The sequence below is a fragment of the Hirundo rustica genome, chromosome 4, assembly GCF_015227805.2.
Source record: "Hirundo rustica isolate bHirRus1 chromosome 4, bHirRus1.pri.v3, whole genome shotgun sequence".
Classification (NCBI taxonomy): domain Eukaryota; kingdom Metazoa; phylum Chordata; class Aves; order Passeriformes; family Hirundinidae; genus Hirundo; species Hirundo rustica.
The window spans coordinates 53,734,696-53,756,707 of record NC_053453.1 but is presented as its reverse complement, the minus strand read 5'-3'; the positions used below and the strand labels follow the sequence as shown (position 1 = coordinate 53,756,707).

The 22,012-nt window shown below is 50.9% G+C and overlaps 1 protein-coding gene across 2 annotated transcripts in view; it reads right to left on the bottom strand.

The window, feature by feature from the left end:
* The window catches only part of ELFN2 (extracellular leucine rich repeat and fibronectin type III domain containing 2), a 52,521-nt gene that overhangs the window by 29,954 nt on the left and 555 nt on the right, over positions 1-22,012 (bottom strand). The window contains exons 1-2 of one of the 2 annotated variants that reach the window (XM_040062290.2): positions 21,816-21,932; positions 5,743-5,923 (exon numbers count right to left, since the gene is read on the bottom strand). The gene's annotated coding sequence lies outside the window, so the exon portion shown is untranslated. Of the gene's footprint in view, positions 1-5,742; positions 5,924-21,815; positions 21,933-22,012 lie in introns of those variants that run through there. The other variant, XM_040062289.2, reaches the window with a different exon arrangement.

The window sequence follows — 22,012 nt, the reverse complement described above, 5'->3', positions numbered from 1 at the left end:
CAAAGCCTACTGATCTTTAATTCCCCGGATCATCACTGAAGCCTTTTTTTAAATATAGGTACAACATTTGGTCTTCTCCAATTCCCCGAATCAGTAGCTGTTTGTTTGGTTTTTTTTCCCCCACAAGAGATTGCATATTTTTGTTAGCAGCTCAATCACTTAAGCTCCTTCCAAACTCTCAGATTTAACCATCTGGACTTGATAACTTATTGTTCAGGAAAAGGGGGGCGGAGGTTTTGTAGTTGTTGGAGGTTTTTTTTCATTGGGTTTGTGTGTTTTTTATGAGTTGCTTTGTCCCAGTGCCCATTATTCTACCAGCATATTTTCCAACAGATTCTTATCTAAGCAGATACAGGAAAAGAATCTCACAAATACTGTTGGTAAGGACAGCTGATACAAGAGAAATCATAAGAGAATTCAGCTCCCCAGCAACATCCTAAAAATGGAGATACTGAGTCACTTTAAGCACAGGAGGTGACTGGAATTGATCAATGCGAGTTTTCTTGGATAACATCCACCCTGTTCTGACCAACCAGGCTACTTTTGCTCATTTGTTTGGGTCTCTTGCTGAATACTGATTTCTATCTTGACCTCAGAAGATTCAGGGCAGGAACAGCGCTAGCTTGATTATATGCAGCCTAAGGTGTGATGAAAAGAAAGTGACCTCAGTGCTGGGGGATGCATGAACCTGGGAGGAGATGAAACCCAGCGAGGATGAAAGGAAGTAAATCAGAAGGTGAGCAGAACAATGCTGGGCTGTTAGCTCCAGTGATTGCCTTTCAACTGCATCAGCCACAAGACATGAAATGAAATGGGCAATGCTGGAGAACTCAAATAAGTAGCCCCATTATATGAGTGTTTCTCCCTTTGTGCCAGACTGGTTCTCAATAGATTTCACCATGCTGGCTGGCTTTAAAAGGCATGGCAGTTAAGATCGGGGCATAGCCTGGTGGCCCTGATGTGCCACTCACTTTAAGCCATACCTTCCGCTGGTCCTACAACAGGGAGTCAGGGAGGAAGCTTGAGATGGAAAAGAAGCACCCACAGGTTTATGTCACAACGAACACACGACTGGCTGTGGATACATGTTTACCTGTCAACCTGCCTGCAACCCAACACTGGCATTCCAGCTTCTGGAAACTATCACATCCCCATCAGAAGTGACACTGAGAACATCTGTATGAAATCTACCTACCCTGTGACAGACCTGGCATACCTACCTTACCTGATGGACACGTACTCAAGTATATTTTGTAAAAGAGGAAGAGAAATTTCCATAAATCCCTCTTCTCTAATTGCTGCTGTTCACTTCTTGTGGGACATGTTGATTGGGCAATTGTAGAATGAAATGTAGAAAAAATTGTATAAAAATTTTGTAGCTTGTTGAATTCATTCCCTGCAGACACTGCCTCTGTGGGGTAATGGGGGCATAAGTTTTTCCCGAGAGCCATCTAAAGGTAAGTCTGTGCCTCCCTCTAAGACCTCACCAACATCCCTCCAGTACAGAGCAAGGCAATTCTCAGCAGTGCTGGGCAGCACATGCACTTCCTCTGGCTCCATGGGGCAAGGCCAGGAGGACAGAGGACATGAGGAGGGGCTTCTCAGCCATGCTTCGTCTTCCATATCGGGAATAAACAAGCACATGGAGAAGGCATCTCAAAGCAGGACAATCACAGGCTGGCTATTCCCTTAATTAAGGAGGTGGATAGAAGATGAGCAGTTTACTGTGCAGAGCTGGTCCTCCTGCTACAGAGTTTTTGTGACCCTTCTCAGTACAAACGTGGTCAGGTCAAACAATAATCTATAATATCAATATAAGATACATCCATACCACATTGTCACTGCACAGACGTGCAGCTCTCTTTCTGTCTCCCTCTCCACCACCTTTTTTTTCCTTTGCTGCTTCTATCTTTTTTATCTCAGGTCCTCCCTCTTTCTCAGTGTCTGCATCCCCTCCATACTCTGTGTGTCTCGAATTCCCCTTTCCCTCTGCAACACCTCCCTCCACTGCCTGCAGGTCTCCACCTCCATGAAGCAAGGGAGGGCTCACACTGGGATGAGACAGAGAAGGAACTCAGGGGAGAAAGAATTCTTCTTCATGCTCTGACTTAACCCAACCAGGCTCCCCACACACGAGGCACAGCCCTGGTGAAGGTACCTGTTTGGGCTGGAATGAAGGAACCTGGATACTCTGATCTGTTCATGACACACATCTGTTCTACTGCACAAGGCATAAACCAGGTAGGGAAGTAGCATGAATCCCACCCAGCTGCTCCTCTAGCAAGGCTTTTAACTTGTCTCCCCCTCTTCACATGCCCTGGTCTGTCGTGTGTGTATCTCAGGGCTGTCCTCAGTCACTTGGCAGTGGCTGAGCTGAGCAGAGGGTGCAAGGGGGAGGTGAAATGACGAGGGGGTGGGGATGGCCAGCTGCCAGTCATGGCCTGTACCAGGGTCCCCTTCGTCCCCTGACACACACAGACACGTGGCATGGCTGCTCGAGGAGACCCAGCCAAGAAGCCTGTCCTCCTCCACTGAATCTCTACTCTGTTTCCCAAGTGACAAGCCACAAACTCCCTTTCTCTTCCCAAACAAACAGAGGCTTGAGGGAATTGCTGCCTTGGTCCTGGCACGCAGCCCCCTGGTCATTACGGATTCTCCTCCAGCATCCAGTCCCTGCAAATGACAGCGCTCAGCCATGTCAGCAGAGTCCACAGGCTGAACCTCCCTTTCCCCACAGCATCTCTGTGCAGCCTGAAGTGTTGCTCCCTCACATCCCTACTCCCCAGCCCCCTCCTCTCCCACTGTTGGTGGCTACTGCCTGTTCCACATAAAGGTAGGTGAAACTGCGGCATGGTGACCGGTGTGAGAGTTTGCTGGGATTAGGACCCTTAGTAACAAGGTTTGGTGTCATCTCTTGACTTTAAACCTCCAAAAGCTCATTTTGCTGGGATTTATAGTAAAACTGACCTCAGACTGCTAAACCTGGTAAACAAATCCTCCTCCTAATCACCAGAGACTTGTTCACAATCCACACAAAAGCATGAAGAAAAATCACCCCGCACCACCTTCCTGCCCTTTGGCCCTTCAGCACAAACAAAATTACCTCCCTCAGCAAGACAAGCACCTAAGTGACAGACTTGGAAAAAGTCCCTGCATCATAACAGAGAGGGTTTGCACTCATCATCTGTCCTAAATGAGCACCTGCCTCCAATGGGGCTGGCTCAGCCTCTGTCCATGGTGTAACCCCATTTTCTGCCAACATGATCCTATGAGGAATGATAATGCCTCTCCTGGGCCCTGTGCACTGACCTGTGGAGTGGTCAGGGCTGGAGAACATCATCCTCCTGCTGAGAAAGTGCTTCCCTTCCCTCCTCTTCCTCTTCAGCGCGATGCCTGCCCTCCTCCCAGCCAATGCCATCCTCCCCAGCATCTCCCTGGTGTGGGACATAGCTTACTCCCAAACTGTAATTTAACCTTCTTTCAGACTGGCTTGCCAGACAGGAGGGGCTGAACCAGCCTGGCTGCAGCGTGCAATTACATCTATCAGATTAGCCGTAGCACACACGATCCGGAGCACGTGCCAGATATGGCACACAAACAACACTCGAGCCAGCACCATGATAGGGTTGGGCAGACAGATAATACCCAACACAACATAAATCTTCCCAGTACAGAGTTAAGCCAACATTGTTTTCTAAACAAATCTCAAGCAGCAGAGTGAATTCATACTGGATCAGCATTTTCTACCATGTAGCTGCAGCAGTTTTGACCCAGTACCAAGCTCCCTAGAGCTGGATTTATTGTCTTGTCCACCCTGAGTCAGTGCCAAAGCCACGTCCTGAGAGGACTGAGGAATTTAACCAATGCCAAATGACTTTGGAGGCTCCATATGGGAAGAGCTTGTTTCCTGTAAACTCTCCAACAACGACACTGAGTGTGACTGCATGGGCCCCGGCCAATAGGAAGAGTGACACATCAACAACGCCACGGTCCCTTGTCACCTGCGACACCTGCACACGTGCAGTGGAGGCTGTGAACCACAGGGGGAATGATCACAGTACCATCAGCTGGCACCAGCATCCAGAAACAACCCCACTGGGCAGCATCAGCCCTTCCCAAGGGGGAAGCTGCTCCTGACCAGCATGGTGGTCACAAAGGAGGAGAAGTGAGGAACGGGTGCTACAAGAAGAGAAAAGCAGGGCTCAGGGCAACCCAGAGAAGGAAGAAAAACAGCAAAAAGCACCGAAAAGAAGCCGAAGGCAGCAGTTTGTGTAGAAAGGTAGCTACTGGAGCAGTGGGGCAGGGGGCAATGAGGAACTGCAGTTGGGGAAAACTGATAGCAGAGTCCTGCAGTGGCAGCAGAAAGATGCACTGGAAGATGCAACGGAAGAGGTGCGCTCCTTGTCACCATCACCAGGTGGGACCTAGGCCACCAGGAGGGGAGCAACCCGTCACCTCCTTCAGGGGACACCACACCAGCATCGCTGTTGGGGCTGCGCAGCAGCACAGACTCTGCCGGTCCCTTCCCCTCAGAGAAACACAACAGCCCCCAAAATCTGACTCAGAAGAACTCTGGTCTCTGCCAGAGTCTGTGCAGAGCCTGAAACTACAGCCTGGCAGGTTGCAAACTCCCAGACCTCCCCTTTAAAATCCACTCTTCTGAGGTTACCCAGTACTTTGCCAGCAGCTCGTTGCTTTAGGGTCTGTTTTGGGGAGAGGCATCGCCAGGCACATTTGTGCCCCTTGAGGACTGGCAGCCTGTCTGGGCCTGCCCAGGCACTGGGAGAAACAGCTGCTCCCATTCCCCTCCCCATTCCCACACCACAGCAGCTCCAGCAGCACAGAGACATGGCATGGAAATAGTGCAGCTGATCTTCCTGCTTTTTCTGCAGAGGAGCTGAGGAAAAGGGCACTGAGGGCAGCCCCAGGCAGCAGGAGGCCCTTTCAGGTGCTCCCAAGAGCCTTGCGCCCCAAAATGGGTCAGGCTCTGCACAGGGCCCCTTCCATGCCTGTACAGGGCACACAGCGTTCCCAGCTTATGAAACACACTGTCTCCAGTAGGAAAACATCCCTTCCAGTTGAGAAGGAGCACCAGGGGACAGCAGATAAGCAGTGACAAAGAGCATGCCCATCAACCCAAAAGCTGTGGCAGGCTGGGCTGGGTACTCAGAGGAGGTACCTTGCTAGGAAATGGAGGCCAGCATCTTCTCTGGGGAATTGGAATCCCCAAAATATCTGCCCCACTCCCTGTAGCACGATGCCCACTCCTGCTCTGCTGCAAGCTGCATTCCTGAGGTGACCCAGGCCAGGGCTGCAGAGCCCAGCTTTGCTGCCGGCCAGGCTGCAGCAGTCAGCCTGGCTGCCCCTTCTCCCGGGAAACAGGGGACGTGGAGGAAAATGACGACTGGAGAAGAGCAGACAGGTGTGCATGTGCCCAGGGAGGGATGGGAGAAGGGGCAGAATGCACTCGGGACTGCGTGCGGGGGACCCGCAGCGCTTCCCTCGGCTGCTGTGCGAACAACCCCTCCCTGCACACGCATGCAGAGCCGCAAGGGAAGGGGCTCAGAGGGGAGGGAGCAGCTCTCCGTTGTGGGGAGGGCGCTGATGAAAGCCTAGATTCTGTTCGCAGCATAGCAGAAACCCCTGCACTTCTCTTCCCTCACACCTCTGGGGAGCAAGCAACGAGAGGGAGGGAGGGCAGGATGGAGGGAGGCACGGACAGAGGTGCCGAGGTAGGCTTACCTCACAGTGCCTGCGCTGGGGGTACCCGGGTACGCGGGAGGTAAATCCAGGGCTCTGCTCTCCTTGGCGAGTGCTGGGAAAGGTCTCTGTTCAGTCACATGAAGGAGTGGCCTGTGAGTAGGTGCTCCAGCTCACCGCTCGATCGAAGCTGCCATGGATTCATTGTGAACGACTTCGCCTTCTGTGAGGAGAGGAGGAGAGGGAAGGGAAAAAAAAAAAAAAAGGAAAAAAACCACCAGCTTAAGACTTGGAGGGTAGATTCACTTCTTTCTTAGGTTTCCAATGGCAACTGAATATGCCACATATGAAGATCCAGGGTGTGTGTGTGTGTGAATGTGTGTGTGTGGGAGGGACGGAGAGATGCACAGCTGCTGAGTCCACAGGCAGTGTAGGGTGTGAGCTAGTCAAGGCGAATTGGTGATTATGGGAACAGACAACTGGACACGGGCAGCGGAGTAGACAGCCAGATGGAAAGAAACTGAAAGGATGGAAAGAGGTTGGCCTGTGTGCTAAGAGCCTGGCTGTCCCACTGCACACAAAAGGAGAGAGCACCTGACCCAGCACAGGGCAAGGTGCTGGCGGAGCTGCACTGGGAGAGGGTGAAGTGTGCCTGTACACACGGCCGCACGCACGCACACGCACCACCTCCCAGCCCATGCGGTCATCCAGGCACACCCCCTGCAAGGACACTGCACACTCGGGACACACACACACACTGGACACACACACACACGCTGGACACACACACACATTTACTCACTGGTCTTTCCATACCACCTTGCATACAACCCCTAAAAACTCAGAGCTCCTCTAAAGGATGAGGTGCTTCTCTTCTTCACATACACCCTGTACCCACCTACAAGGTTGCACATCTGTATTAAGATGCACATGTGATAACTCAGACAGCCATCAATACAAAACACCACATCAGCTCCACCCAGCCTATCCCACTACTCCTGAGTACACAGCAAAAACATTTTTATACAGCACAGCAAATAGCGATCCCTGCATAAATGCACACGGAATACCCAAACACGTCTACCACACACCAGCTACCAACCCCTTATATGAAACTGTCACTGCACAAACACACAGCATTTAACGAGCCCGCTCCCATAGCAGCGACCAGAAGAAGTGCCATGTACACGCACACACATCCATACCAGTGCTAACACCACACTAGCAAATGACATATCTGTAAGAAAATGAGGGCACATAAAACATCCTCATGCACTCAGGAACATAAGTCGAGCAAGCACCAGTGCCTGTGTATCACACACAAATACACTCTGCTTACGAATTGCCTGCAGCATACAAACCGATTGTATCAGATACTGTTACCTTCCTAAACTCAACCCACACAGTGTCATAGCACCCTTCTGGATCCTAAACATTAGCCCCAGCAGCTACCAGACATATTCTGTCACACGGAATACAAAAATACTCATCAACATCCAACACAGACAGACAAACACAAATTAGACCTGAAACACAAACAGCCAGCACCACTCACCAAAAGAAAAAAAAAAATTATTCTTGGAAGTTACGAAGCTGGAACCCACTTTGGAGACAGCTGTATTATTCTCTACAAGTACACGGGTGCATATGCACATGCACACACTCCACTGCCACATCAAATCTGCTTTAACTGCCTCCATCTCTGAGTAAGATTCTCCCCCCCTTTTTTTTGGCACTTTCTCTAATTCTGCCCGTTCTGCGAATTCCCACGTGTCTGTCCACGGACTGGAGTTGCTGCTTCAGGGGGCAAAGTCTCTGGAGCAGAAAGCCTGCAAAAGCATCCATGCTCATCCCTTCTCTTTCCCTCCGTTCTGGTGTTAGATGTGCATAATTTGCATGCAAAGAAGAGTGTGCAGTCCCACCAGCCCTGAGTGCTCTGAAATTGGCTGATAGTGGCATCAGGGGATGTGACTGCACAACCTAAGCGTGGCGAAGAAGTACATAAACTCTTATGGGAAGGAGAGATTTGGCCAGGAAGGCACCGGCTTCCCCTAGGCCCCAGGAGAGACAAAGAGACACAGAGGTGGGTAAGAAGGGGCAAGGGAATGAAGGAAGATCGGCCCAGCATCAGGGACAGCACAGCGAGCACTCTGCCAGGCTTGTTTTAACAAGCTCGGCAGTGTCACGGCATGACAACAACCAGGGTTCGACATCAGGGCACGCAAGCGTACCTGTGTGCCCGCAGGAAATGGGAGAGGCAAGGGAAGGCATGGGCTTTGCAGCAGGGAAGAGCAGCTGGGTGTGGGTGCAGCTGTAGATTATATGGCACAGGGGTCCACGGCTGCACTGGGATCATTGGAGCAGTGGTGGCACAGATAAAAAAGGAAGAGCTCACAGGCAGAAAAAAGGCTGGCATAGGCGTGGCTTAGACAGAGGCAGTGCAGGGGTTGCAGTCGGGTCTAGCTCCAGCCACATGGAGGAAGTGTGAAAGGAGTCCCATAAGCTACTTGTCCTGTGCTATTGGACAGCATGGGCGTCCAGCATGTATAGGTACACCTCAGCGTAGGTCAGTGGGGCATACACTGCAATGGCCTCTTTCAGGAGCTCCCTGCCCTCACAAACATTACATGCCCCAGCAGCCTCAGCCCCTTCCAGTGCATGTACACTTTCCACACCATTACTCTGGCATGCCAGCTCTCCACTCCTCAAAGCCACCTACTTCAGCACCCTCCCACTTCCCCGTGCTCACACCACATCCATGTCCATGTGGCAGCATCAGAGCAGCCAGAAGAAACATGTGGGAAGTCCCCACGGCCACCTCAGCCCCAAAGAGTCCTCCTTCCCCTCTGCCTTCACCAGTGCCACCGCCATTCACTTTTCTGAAGTGCTTTGAAGGAGCAGAAATTTCCCATCTCTCTCAGCTAAGCCTGGCCCGTGCATCCAGGCAATTTCAGCTTGCTAGTAACGTCAGTGCTTTGGCACTGTGCTCAATGGTACCTGCGTGCCTCTTCCCACAAACATCCATTGTGCATTACAGCAGATGAATAATTTAGGCTGAAAGGGGACAAGTGAGAGAGTCTTTTGGGTCTCAGCAAGGCACATGTACAAAGCAGAGTGGAGATGGAGCTACCTCATTTGGTCAAAGCTAACAGATGCTGCCAAACCTAGAAAAGCTGCTATGGCCTGAAGTGCTACTTGGGTTAAAGTGCGGTCATGAGGGCAATTTAAAGAGGCATTTGGACTCAGAACTTGTCATAGGTGCTGAGGGTGACACAGAGGTGTTGTGTGTGGATGGGCAAGGAAGATCTTCATCTCTGAGACACTTAGCACTGACCTAAGCAGCTAAAGAGAGCCACTAGAGGAAAATGGAACCATCCTCCTAAACTGGCCTGCAAACCATCTGCTCCTGTGCTTCAGAGGCATGGAAGAACTACTATGACTGGCTAAACAAAGGAAAAGGGATTGAGAAAGCAAAACAAACAGGAGCTATGTGGGATGCAGATGCATGCTTGCATGTGCGCATCGGTGTTCCTCTCAAACAGATGTCACATCACAGTTTTGTTGGTGGCATGCAGGGGGACCTGGAAGACACAAATGTGTCTGTCAGTGCTGCCCTGAGTGAGCCCATCTGCATGGGATAATGCAGGAAGGGGGCAACATGGACAATGTGGTGCCACGTGTGCAGATGGGTGTGCAGGAATGCGTGGCCTCCAGTGAGCACCTGTGTGTTGGTGCTGTGCGTGTCCTGCTGTGGGTGTGGATGCCAAGTATGGATGTCTGGGATGTGCATGTGTGCCTCGGGTGCTGCAGTGCAGGGTGAGCAGTGACTGTGTGCATGAGTCTGTTCCCTGCTGAAAACACCAGCGCATTTCTGAGGTGTTACAGGGAGCCGTGGGTCCCCTAGGGTGGGCCTTGCAGCATTTACCTCAGTGAGACACCGGTGTGTGACTGCACACCTGCAGAGCCTCGGGAAGGCAATGCAGCGCAGCAGCACAAAACTGTGGTAGTGTGCACGTACTGGAGAGCACTCCTGGGAGCATCCCGGTTCGCAGGGAAGGGATCCCCTCTCTGGGTGGAACAGTCCGTCTGGCTCCTGCACTGCCTCTCCTCCAGGACTCTGCCTTTCCTTTCTCACCTTCCCTCAGCTCCCCTTGCTCAATGGCTGCTGCCCTGGGAACCAACTCCCACTCACCACACTGGGAGGGAACTCCTTTCTTAGCAGTTCCCCGGTATTTTCCCATATCAAGAGCCAGAAAGTAAAGAAAAAACTCACTGGGCAACCTGAACTGGACCTATTCCATTTCCATGTCCTTATTCCTCTTTTCAACCCACAGGAACTGCTTCACAAACTCAGAGATTTTCATCCAAACCCACAAACTTCCACCCCCAAGCGCCAAACACTACAAACCAGGCTCAGCTCACATCCGAGCCATGGGCCTTCTCAGGCTGACAAAGCTCAGGTAGGGCAACTCAAGGTAACAGAGTTAGGAGAGAGCAGTCCCTGTGGCTGGGAATATGGAGAGGCTCCTGCAGCTGCAGCCATACCTCTCTGACTTTCAGCTCCCCAGCCAGGATCACCCAGAGATGGGGTTGGAGTAAGAAATTTTATGCAGGAATTGCAGTCAGCACAGCTCAAACTCATGCTTCTGGAGCCAAAGCGACATGTCCTAGCGGCTCTGTTATTGCTTCTATCAGAAGCTAAACCTTCAGCCACATCCCACTTCCAGGGGAACTTGCAGGCTGGGTTCCAAAGCATGGAGCCTGTCCACTTGGAGTATGTCCTGGGGCAGTGGGACTTGAGTAAGAAGAAAACCCCCAAGCCAATTCTGCAGATCACTACCTCCCTCCCAAACAGCCTACCCAGAGCTCTACTTGTTTTTTTCTGAGGCTGATCTAAATTACTCAACTCCCCTAACTGAAATGCAAACAACTGGCCTCTATTTCAGGCTTTGCTTTTGCCCTATATCCCACTTCATACCTATTCCCTCTGGAGGACAAAACTAGCACACAGGAGTCACTCGTGAAAATATTCACACTTTCCCTGGAAGGTTTTGTGGGCTCCCAGTAAGACCCAGCTTCCCCCAGGACCAGAAACATACAGTTTTGCCATGAAATGAAGCCTTAACACTTAAGCACCATCTGTTTTTTTTTTTTCAGCTGCAGTCCTGTATCTGGGATATCCCCAAACTTTACTCAACCCTACGCATTGAAAGTCTCAGCTCCATTTTGAACACATTGTCTCTTAGTTTTCTTCTGAACCCAGCCTTTCACTTTACCCATAAGACTGTGCCGTACCAGATCCCTTCTCTAATGTTTTCTCCACACCATACAAGACGACAGACTGGGAAAGTCTGACTCTCTGATCCACTGTGTAGCAGCAGTCATGACCCACAGTGCAGGTCTCCAGGAGGCAGGACAGGATTTGCCAATTTTTTTTTTTTTCTCTACAGAGGAACTCTTCTCATGGCTTAGACAGTTTGGGTGACCTTTTCACTGCTGGCAATCACAGCCAGGAAAATAGCCCTCTGTGCTAATATTTAAATGTCCAGCATGAAAAGCACAGAACCAGCCTCAGCACCCGCTTTGAGCTCTCCCCTGTGCAGCACCACAGCATTGCTACTCCAATTCTTCCCTCACACTGAGGTCTTTCCCTCCAGCCCTACATCCTTCTCTTCCCTGCTCAGCTTCATGAGCAGCTCCTGCTGATGCCTTTCCCACATCCTGCCCCTGCAGCCCTGCCAGCTTTTCAGGCCCACCAGGCAGAGGGAGAGTGAGCCCCTGATTACCATTCAAGCTGGATTCTCATTAGGCTGAAATGCCCCTCCAGGAGATCCATTAACAGTCCATAAGGTTAAGTTAATCCAGCCAGTCTTGTGTGGTCTCTGCCCGAATTCCCTATTACATTAAAAATCTTGAACCTTAATTAGCATGTGAGGCAGAGGTGGCGTTATTAATGGAAATAATATGGAGCATTAAGAATAAACAGGCCAGGCTGTCTCTCCCCCTACATGCATGCAAATCCTCTTCTATGCAGAAAGAGCATATGAGCTTCCCCCATGAGCAGCACACATAGGGGGCTGGGGCACCCCAGACCAAGGACAAACCCTGAAGCATACGGCCAGGCTGCTGCAGGAGGATGATGGGGAGGAAATGAGATCCCAGAGTGACCCTTCTTCTCTCTGGGAGATGAGGGGCTGATAATGGGAAGACCACAGTGTGGCAAGTCCTGTGAGGCAAATCGTTGCAGCAGGAAGGAGCAGTCATGTCCTTGGCTAATCCAGCCATCCCATCCTTCTGGGAGGCTTGGCAAAGCAAGGCCAGAGTTATGTGAATATCTGCTCCCTTGCATGTTCAGTTCACACCACCATGTGCATGAACATAGGATAACACAACTGGTGTACGGGCTTGAACACCACATGTGTCTGTCCAAGGGGGAACAGCCTGTAGGAACCAGCTGCAGCTGTGCAAAATGCTCCTCATGAGTCTGCTTTCTGACCACTGAGCCACAGTACACTGAGAATACGGGACAGGACAGAGGGGCTTCAGCTGAAGGAGAGAAGCAGTCATTTGGAGGACCAGAGAACAAAGGATGGGGGTTCCAGCTTGGTGCAGATTGACCATGTGGTGGGGAAGGGACAGGTCCCTTTTCAGACAAGCTGGTGACTGGCCTCACAGGTGGCTGCTCAAAACATCTTGGTCCTTAGAGGTCAAGGGGAGTCTGGGGCAGACTCTCTCCTAGGCCAGGCAGAGCCAGTAGGGGTTAGAGTAGAGGAGGGGAGGACTGGTGCTGCCAGCAGCAGCAAGGGACTGGGGCTGCAAAGGGTCAGGGATGCACTGAGTATCAGCCAGGAGAAACTGCAAGCCTGACACTTTCTTCTAATACAAGCACTTGCAAAATCATAAGGCAAAACAGGGGAGGAGAGAAGCAGAAGCAGCTAAGCCAAGGAAGCAGAGCCTAATGACAGGACCTCTGGACCGCTAATTTGCTTCCAGCAGCACCCAGCAGGATGGAGGCAAAGACAGAAGCGTGTCTCAGGGACCCATAAGTGCAGGGAATAGCTTCATGGCTTGTCCCTGTTCCAGCATGGCTCCGTTGTGCTCAGTGTGTTCCTCCAGGCTTTGCAGAAGGGCTCGCAGTGAGGGCCATGATCCCTGAAGCACAGAGTGACATCCCTGTGACCCGGCCCTGGAGCACTCGGCCAGTGCTAAGTAGCCTTGCTTAGCAAGGAGCAGTGCCTCAGGCTGGGCTGCTCTCTCCGAGGGCTGCACTCAGCATCAGCCCAGCTGCCTTCACATGCCCAGAGGTGCAGCAGACAACAGCGGAGGCCCTGAGCAGAGCCCAGCTCTTCCACTTTCCAGCACAGCAAGTTCCCATTCCCCCAGGCCCACCAGCCAGCCCCTGCCAAATCCATTTGTCCAATCTTGTGCTTTCTACTAATCCCGTTGAGCTATCCTTTAAGTTGCTCTGAGGCAGAGATAGAAAAATACAAAGATGCCTTAAGAAGCTTCCCCTGACCTTGCTCAATTCAAGATAAAGGGCTTTGATTTAAAAAATTACTGAGAGGGTCTGTCACTGATCTGTTGCGTGGATTAAAGGAAAAGAGACACAGGATGCAGCTAGTACTAGGTGAGCAGACAGGGTGACCACCAGCACAGGGGAGGAGACAAAACAAAAGAAAGGACAGAAAGTGAGAGGGGCAGAAGAAAAAATAACTTCTCCCTCGCCATCTCCATACTTGACTATTGGTAGAAAATCTTTGTACATTCATGATGTTATACAACATGTCCCACCACCCTTCTTGGTCTGTAAGGAAATGTGAGGCAGCTGCACTCTCAGCGGTGTGACCAGGCTGGGGACACGGTGCTGGGACTGGAGAGGAGCTCTTCACCCTGTCAGAAGCATCCAGTGGGGCACCTGACTTAAATCCTAAGGCACAAATGCCTGCTAAAGAGATTGTCAACTCTATCTCTCCTTACAATGTTGTTCAGATGTTTCTTCCCCCACCCCTTGACCCTTCCTTCACACCAGACCTCTCAGCTCATCTCCTTCTCTTCCTGACAGTGCTGTCTCTCACTCTCCCTGCTGCTTGTTCTGGCCCATATCACATCTGACAGCATCTAAACACACTGCCCACCACCCACCTCAGTCCCCACAGCCCTTGACCCAAAGGTTACTCACAACAATTTTCCTCTGTAGGAAATGTCACAGTATCATAAGGACTAGTGAGGGCACCTTCTTCTTTCCCTGAACAATCCAACAATTGTTGCACCCCACAAGGGCACTTTAGTCCCTGGCATGAGCCTGTTTCCTCCCCCTGAACCATTTGAAGATCACTCACAAGATGGCTGATGTTTCATTTTTCTTTTACAGGTATGTTAACCAGAAAAGAAACCTTAATGAAGGTGCATACCTCTCATAAAAAATGCAGGAATACTGATAACAATGGATGAGGAGAAGGCTAAAGTACTCAACAACTTTTTTTTGCCTCAGTCTTCAATGGCAACATTTCTTCCCACAGCTCTTGAGTGGACGGACAGCAGGATGGGGACTTGGAGAGCAAAGTACTTCCCACTCTAAGTGCAGGTTCATGAGCATCCGAGGAACCTGAACATACACGAGTCTATGGACAAGATGCATCCCAGAGTCCAGAGGGAATTGTCAGATGTAGTTGTCAAGCCACTCTCCATGATATTAAAAAAGTCATAGCAGTAAAATTGAAGTTCCAGGTGACTGGGAGAAGGGAAACACTGTACTCATCTTTTAAAAGGCTAGAAAGGAGAACCCTGGGAACTACCAACGTGTCAGCCTCACTTCTGTGCCTGGGAAGATCATGGAATATCCCTTTTCTATTTTTCAAGCCTCCTCAGAGCCTGCCCAGTTCTCTCTTGATGGCCAAGGACACCTTCAACTGGTTTCAGAATTTTTGCCCAGCTTCTTCAGCTCCTCCTGTGCCATGTATGGATGTGTGGGCACTGCAGCTGACTCAAATACTTTCACCTGAGTGGGACCTGGTTCAGCTCATCTCTGTGATGTCACATCCCACCCAGCAATGCCCTCTGTCCTGTTGCTAAAAGCTATACCACCGTAGCCAAGAAGGAGGCAGCTGATAGATGCAGAGGGATGAAAGATGAAGGGATACTGGAAAAGAGACAACAGAGACCATAAAATGAGGCAGATCTATAAAACCACAGATGACAGAGGAAAGGCAGAGGAAAGAGGTGTTAACAGCCTCTTCCCACTCAAAAATCAAGGGTCAGGAAATTAAACCAAAAAGTTACAGGTTCAAGACAAACTGCATGTTTATGCTGCACAACTTCCTACTGTGAGATTCTGAGGATGCTAAAACTCCACCTGACCTCAAAAATTGGCAGGACAAATTTGGGGAAGAAACAAATCCAGTGAGAACTACAAAGTGCACAACAGATCATCCAGCACTGAGTCCCTAAAATATGCATCACTGGAGGCTGAAAGGGTGTTCAGAGAAGTGCTGCTACACAATTGTCCTACCTGTGTGCTATTGCCTCTTTCAGCTGCAGCTGGAGATACTGCACTGGAAGGATCACAGACCTGGCTTGGTAAGATCCTCTTTGTATTCCTATGGCTTTCCATGGCCAGGCTGACCCGGAAGCCATGGGCAAGAGTATCTCTGACTAACAGTATCATTTTGGTGCATTAGATAATTTTAGAGATGGATGGACAAGGCAGCAAACAACAGAGCTCATTCCAAGAAAATTTTTTTTTCCTTCCCTGACCAAAAGCTGGAGGGAGGTCAGGTGTCATTTAAACCAGTCATTCCAGTGCAGATCCTTGTGGGGAATAACATCACTGCTTGAGCCCTAGCTCCCTCAATGCCTATTTCCAGATTTTTCTAAGACCCCTTTCCCTATTGATAAACACAGAACCCTTTTAAACAGACCATCTGTAACAGGTCCAACCCCCCCTGAATTCCCTTCCATTTCCCTGACCTGTCTATCACACTAGTCACAGCAGGCTCTCCACACTAATCCTTTTATTATGATCTCCCTCAATTTTCCTGGCCTATGACTGCAATGAAGAAAAAAAGCAAGGGTATTAATCCTTCTGACCTTGTTGTCCCAATTCTGGGCCATCTGTGACTAGGAATTCAGAGGAGGGAACTCTGATACTCCTGACCCCACTATCAACTCCTCGCTTTGGGAGGTTCAGTTTGTACTGTCCTAGAAACATGTGGAAAAAACCCTTTTCACTTACAGGCTCTTCCTACAAGATTGCTTCCTAGACTACCTTTCCAGCCAGAGAGGGTGGAAGGAATAATGTCCTCCACCTCCATCAAACTCTGTTTACTTATTCCTCCTGTGTCACCTCTCTGCTCCCTCAACGGCAGCGTCTGTGAGTTCTTCCACAGCCATGAGACAGGGAATCAATAAAAGGTGAAAGACAATCAAACATGTCTCAAAATTTCCCTGGCAATGCTGCATATAAAGAGGAGGCCTTGTAGCTCACTCTACTTCCACCACTGGCTGAGTGTAGCCTGTTCCCTCCACCCCTTCCCACAACCATGTCTCCTTTGCTGCCAGCAGTTGCATCTCCATGAACCCGCCACACTATTTCATATACATTTCGGAGACTCACAACAGGAAGCTTGCATGTATCCTCAAGAGACAAATATTCTCCTCTTTGCTCAGCTTCATCCACATCTCTGACTTGGCCCATTTTTTTTCACTTTAAACAATCTCCTCCTTTTCTTCCTTGGTGTTTACAGTCCTCAATACACACAAACGTTACGTATCATCGTTTAGTCAAGTTCAACATATTTTGTTCTTTTAATCTCTCCTCATAAATAAGTACCTTCAGCCCTTTCATAAATTTTATTGCCCTTCTCTGAATTCCCTCCAATTTATCACCCTCCTTCAGCTAGCACAGCACGCAGGTTTGCATGCTAGGTTTTCCAGACTGATCTTACTAAGGCCTTGGAGGTAACATGAATTCTGCCTCCCTGGAGCTTCAAGGCTTGATGTTTCTGGGTGTACTTGAGTTTCTGGATGTCAGGAAAGCTGTCTCACTTCATTCAAAGCTGTCTCCCCAGAGAAAGGAAGAAGAAGGTTTGTGAGGGGTGGGGAGAAGACACATGGACAGGTGGGACAGATGTCCTGCAGCTGAACAAGGGACACGACTACGAACCCTTACATACTCACACACCTTGAGGAGAGACATCAAGTCCTGGATATGGAAAAGGTGCATGTACACACACACATAAGCACACAAAAACACACACGTTTGTGCTCACTCCACAAATAAACCCCCAGTGACCTACATCACACACAAGTGTGCACAGGACCACATACACAGGGATAATACCATGAGGCAGGAACGACACGTGCATGGAGACTTTGGGCATGCACACACCACCTGTGCACACAAGAGGACAGGACAAAGTCTAGCAGAAAATGGTGCTCTCCCTGCTCACAAACATACATGTTCTCATGCATAAACCGATGCTCCCAGAGGAAAGACAGCAGTTCATGGAGTCCTTATAGTAGCCTAAAAATACACAGGCAGCTCTGACCCATCTGGTCTGCAGATTGAGCCCATGAGCCATGGAAAGAATGAAAACAAACATATGACACCTTGCCTTAAGGCAACTGGTAGCACATGCATCATACTGAGACAGAGTCTTCATATCTACAGACCCTTCCAGAGTGATTACATTATCACCAAAGCTATTCAGGAGTGAGCTGAAAGCTGAGGACCACAGAGGGGAAGAAAGGGACTCTCTACAGGGCAGTTGTGGCCGAGGTACGGATCCTTCCTCCTACTCTGTGACACCCTCCCTGAGTCATGTTACAGATGATGCTTCCTCACAATGTATCTGCTCCATCTCACTGCTATCAGACATCCAAAGGGGTGACAAGCACCCACAGTTTCTTGCAAACAGTCTTTTTCCTACAGCTTACCTAAACCAGACAGGTATTAGCATTTTGTGAGTTTCAATGTATAGAGAAGAACATGAATTCTTGGCCCCCAGACACAGCTTCTCACTTCTGTGAAATTCATACTGCACCATCAGCTCCCCAGAGCATCACCTGGAATGAAATTCTGTGCTAAAGGGCTGAAAAGCTGGAGATGCACTCCCCAGGGTGTCTGCAGATGGGAAAAAACAGCCCCAGCACATCAGTCAGGTCAGCACAGAATGGGCTTCACCTTCAACAGCAGAACAGACTCACCGGTGGGGTTTTGACCCCATGCCTGTCTCCATGACATCTGGTGCTATGCCATAGTGCCCCATGTAGCCACTGAGACTCCCCACACCAGTGATGCCTGAGGACCTTTAAAGGCTCCTTGCAAATGGCAACATCCAGGGACAAATCCATCAAGTCATTCACCTCAACCTGACTCCTGGTAGCTTGTTTCCCACCTCTTAAAATGCCGTGGAAAGAGTGACAACTGCCCTTCCCTCCTTCTGTACCTCAGCTGGTCAGCTGGAACTGGGTTTCCTCTTGGCTTATGAATGTTGAGAAAATGAGGTCATTTCTCCTCAGTGACAGAAAATTATTTGGTGAGGAAAGCAGTTCATCTCAGGCAATGGCTACGTACCCCTGAGCTACTCAGGAGACCCTTAAAGAGGAGGTCAGGGCAAAGCAAGGCACAAAACCAACACCAGCCAGGGAGCACAGGAAAGTCAGGGCACAAATGCAGTGCTGCTAAAGTGAGGCTGTAACTGCTCACGACTGAAACAAACACAACAGCAGTCCCACAGCCATTGTCACCTCCAAAGTGTCAAGCTTGACTCATCTGGGGATTTAAACACAGCACTCATCTGGTTCACAGCTTTGAGAAACTCAGGCTGACCCAGCAGAGGGGAAGGGCTGGAGGTGGGTCACAGCCCCTTGGTCTGCTCCCTGAGGTTTGCATTCTCCCCTCCAGACCATAGGAAGGATTTCAGTGCCCCACTACCCTAGCAAAAGAGGTGGCTCCCGTGCGTTCAGCTGGCCTCCCCTTCAGTAGCTCACTCCATGTCCCCCCTCACTCTCTTCCCAAATGTAAAGGCACTGGGGGACACAGAGCTCTGCTCCTTTGGAACTGCTCAAGCACCTGCTATAACTCCAGTCTGGGCAACCCTCACCAGTAAAACATGCAGAGCTACCAGGCAAACTCCAGCTTTCCCCATAGCTGCCGGCGGCCTGGGATCCCTCACTGCTCGGGAAGTATCTGCTCCTCCATGAAGCAGAAAAGCAAAACTGCCTCTATTCCCAGAAAAGGGGATGTTTTGCTGGGACACATTTGCTCTGCACCTAAGCTGCTCCTGTCATACTCTGGTGTGCAGGCGTGGGCAAGGGCTGCAAGTGTTTTTTGGGACATCACATCCCTTTACCAAAGCAAGGCGGCCCTCATGAGCTCACAAAAGTGTGAGGACAGAGGTGTTCCCTGCATGTCCTCTGCCCTCCCTCACACTAATAAAAGAAACAACTTAGCCCAGGTCCATACTTACAGGGACCAAGGGAAAAAAAACCCCACAGTATTTAGGATGAAGGAGAGAGCAGCCAGGTCTCTCTCCCTCAGCAAATGTGCTGATATTTTCTGACACAGCTGATAAGAGCACTGAGAGGTTTCAACAGGCCCTGATATGACCAGTAGCTTTTTTCCCAGGTGGGCAGAGCTTTTCACCGCTCTTCAACAGGGTCAGACGAGGCAGCTGCACTCTGCCTGGAGCTGCATCTGGCTTCTGACATGACCCAGGTAAGAACAAATATCGCAGACATCATCGTAGCTGTGCTTCCCTTCCTTCCCTCTGCCTTCCCTGCAATTTTTACCTTTCCAATTTTAACCACAAGCTGCCCCCCAGCAAAACCTACACCTCCGTATGCCTCCCTTTCCCAAATGCCCTCTCCATCCTCCAAGTGGCTTCTGCTCCACAGCATAGCATTGCAACAGTGCAGCAGATCAGACAGCATATTCCCGAACACCCACTTTGCCTGGAGCTGGGGGAAGAGGGGAAAAGACCATGCATCCACAGATCTTCCCTTGGCGTCGTAGTTTTTGATAGGGGAAAAGCAATGGAGGCAGTTTGCTTCATGCCGACAAAAATGCATGCTTGTGGGTTGGGGGGGCCCCGAAAGCCAATCATACCCCGAGGAAAATAATGGGGTGAGGAGGGTGGCAGATGGGGAAGGGGTTGGGGGTGGGGGGAAGGTTGGTAGGTTGCAGAAATCAGTGGTATGAAAGTGTCTGCTTCTCACCCCTGGCACTGCATCGGCACCCTTCCACTCCCTGCAGCTTCCTCGCTGCTGCTGGTACGGTCTGCACAGAGCGGGGAGGCGAGAGGGGGGCTGTATTTAAATGTATTAATAATGCATGTTCCATGCAAATGAAGCTTCCTTTGAATATTACATTAGCGATGCTGTCAGGCTGCGCTTCTTGGGACCCAGGAGTGACGGGATGTGTGGGGACCCGGAAGGCGGGTGCGGGGAGGTAGGGCTCACCAGAAATTCCCTCATACCCCAGCACAGCCTCCTTTCTCCCCCTCCACCCTAGCTCCCCCACGTTACACACGCTCCCACTCCCTCCCACCTCTCTGCATGACAAATTCCTTGGCTCACAGCATGCAATGCAGCCAGGCTCCCCAGTCCCCAGGCCCCTCCAGTGGCACGGTCCCCCCCCTCCACTCCCTACATAATCTTTACCACCCCCCTCCAATCTCAGAAATGCTCTCCCTGCTCCACAGCTTGGTTCACAGCTCTGTACCTCCAGAGTGGGGAGCAGGGTCTTTAGGGGGAAGGAAGGGGAGCAGTTCCTAAGTCTGGCCTGCACACGCTCCCCCTTTCGCTGGCACCCGCCGCGCTCGTGTGAGCCCAGAGCGGCGCCGGAGGACGGCGGGCTGTGCCACATGTGTTTGCCCGCAGCCCAGGAGTGATGGTCTCGCTCCCCACCACGGACACCCCTTCCCCGGGCGCCGGAGAGGCTGCTCTGTGTGTCTGCACAGCCAGCCCGGCTCTGTGCACACTCAGACGCGGGACACGCACGCGTGTGCCGCATGCACGCATGCAGGGCTGGGGCGCACCAGCACACACACGCAAGAGGGCATTACGCACAGCAGCTCCCGAGTATGCTGCCTCCTGCAGTATTAACTGATTTATGCTGCCTTTCCCCAGCCAGATCCAAGCTCCGGAATGGGAACAGAGGCAGCTGTGCACCCCTGCCTGTCCTGGGATGAGAATAGGATGCGCCTGTTCGTTTCTCTCCCCCACCCCCACCCCTCCTCCTTCCCCCCTCCTTTTGCTCCCATTCATTCATTGAGCTTCTCCTCCACGCCATCCCATGCCCCAAAGCAGGAAGATCCTTATGCATAAAAATGTGGGCATGCTTTCTCTGGTGGAATAAACGGGCATGCGGACACCCTGCAGGCAATACATATACACTTACATATGCATTCGAGTAGCTGTCCTGGGCCCCCACATAAATACCCGGCTCCCAACACCACCACAAACACATTCACACACCCGACAGACACCACGCAATGACTTTTCTGCAGCCAGCCAGTCTCCCAGCAGAGCAGTGTAAGAGCAGAGGAGAGATTTACTCACTACCCGGCATGCAAACCAGGCGAATATCCACACACCACACAACGGCCAGACACACAGACACAAACAAACCACCGTCCGCAGAGCCTCCCCGACAAAGTTTGCAGAGAGACGGGGAGCAGGGGCCTGGGGGACGAGACTGGCTCCTTCTCTGTCCCATAACTGCAGGCAATACACACCGAGGTCTGCCTGTTTGTGTGTACATGCCATACACATATATATGTGTGAGGGTATATACATATACACCTATAGCTGCACACATGAACACACACACACATATGTATATATATATACACAGATCTATAGATACGTGTACATATACACATATCACCTCCTTTTCCAAGGTCTGAATAGATGCAGATGGGTCAAACCCAGCTGTGTGCAGCAAGCCCTGAACCTATTCAGCATCCCGATCCTGAGCAGAGCACACACGCATACAGCGAAAGGGAGACCCATCTCCAAGCCTCTCTTCCTTCCTCCCATCACCCCATGTAGGCATAATCTCCCCACACACTCTCATACACCCTGTGTCACTTCCCCATCTTCCCTGCACTCACCCCTCGCCTTCATCCTCAGATCAGAGGCATCCAACCCCCAGGGAGTGCGTGCACAAGCTGGAGGAAAAGGGCAATCCATGCATCCTGCCCTTCTCCCCCTTTTCCAATCTCAGCTGCTTCTCCGAGAGGCAACACGGACAGCAGCCGGGAGCCGAGGACACGGGAGGCAGCAGCACAAGGACTGCACACAAAAACGT